Below are 1,310 nucleotides of genomic sequence, written 5' to 3' on the forward strand. Positions count from 1 at the left end.
AAAAAAAAACCTGAAGAAACAAAGTAACCCAAAACAAAAAGAACAAAGCTAGAGGCATCACATTACCTGACTTAAAATTACATATATGGCTGCAATAACCAAAACAGCATGGTATAGGTACAAAAACAGACCATAGATCAAGGGAACAAAATAGAAAACAGAGAAATAAAGTCACACATCTACAACTAACTGATCTTTGACAAATTCTACAAAAAATAAGCAATGGGAAAATAACTCTCCATTCAATAAGTGGTTCTAGGGTAACTGGCTAGTTATATAAAGAAGAATAAAACTGAACCCCTATATTTTTAATATAACAAAATTAACTCAAGATGGATTAAAGATTTAAATGCAAAACCTCAAACAATAAGAATTCTAGAAGAAAAGCTATGAAACTCCATTCTGAACATCGGCCTTGGTACATAATTTATGACTAAGTCCACAGAAGCAACTGCAAAAAAAAATAAAAATTGACAAGTGGGACCTAATTAAGCTAAAGAGCTTCTACACAGCAAAAGAAATTATCAACAGAGTAAACAGACAACCTACAGAATGAGAGAAAACATTGACAAACTACGCATTCAACAAACGTCTAATTTCTAACATCTATAAGGAACTTAAAGAAATCAACAAACAAAAAACAACCCCATTAAAAATGGGCAAAAGACATAAACAGACACTTTCAAAAGAAGATATACAAGCAGCCAACAAATATATGAAAAAATGCTCCACATCACTAATTATCAGAGAAATGCAAATCAAAACCATAATGAGATACCATTCCACATCAGTCAGAATGGCTAATGTTAAAAAGTCATAGAACAACAGATGATTGCAAGGCAGAAAAAAAAGGAACACTTATACACTGTTGGTGGGGTATATAAATTAGTTCAACCACTGTGGAAAGCAGTTTGAAGATTTCTTGAGGAATTTAAAATGATTCTATGCACTCGCTTCGGCAGCACATATACTAAAATTGGAACAATACAGAGAAGATTAGCATGGCCCCTGCAAAAGAATGACATGCAAATAAGTGAAGCATTCCATATTTTGGGGGAGGGCATCTCTGAAAAAAGGCAGCAGAATGACAGGAACTTATAAATAAAGCCCCACCTTCACAGGACAGAGCACCTGAGAAAAAAAAGGAAGTTATGAGTTCCGCTGTAGCAGACGTAAACGTTCCTGCCCAGCAGCTCTGAACAGAACAACGGAGCTCAAAGCTCAGCACTTAAGCTCCTATAAGGGACAGACTGTCTCCTCAAGCAGCTCCCTGACTCCCCTATATCCAAAGAGTCACCTCTTAAGGAGAG

At 35.7% G+C, this 1,310-nt stretch overlaps 1 non-coding gene across 1 annotated transcript; it reads left to right on the forward strand.

Annotated features, from left to right (window-relative positions):
* Positions 1-946: 946 nt before the first annotated feature.
* On the forward strand, positions 947-1,053 carry LOC119468431. The gene has a single exon (XR_005197108.1). It is a non-coding gene; the product is annotated as a U6 spliceosomal RNA (small nuclear RNA).
* Positions 1,054-1,310: the final 257 nt, after the last annotated feature.

The sequence above is a fragment of the Cebus imitator genome, unplaced genomic scaffold, assembly GCF_001604975.1.
Source record: "Cebus imitator isolate Cc_AM_T3 unplaced genomic scaffold, Cebus_imitator-1.0 Scaffold429, whole genome shotgun sequence".
In the NCBI taxonomy this organism is placed as follows: Eukaryota; Metazoa; Chordata; class Mammalia; order Primates; family Cebidae; genus Cebus; species Cebus imitator.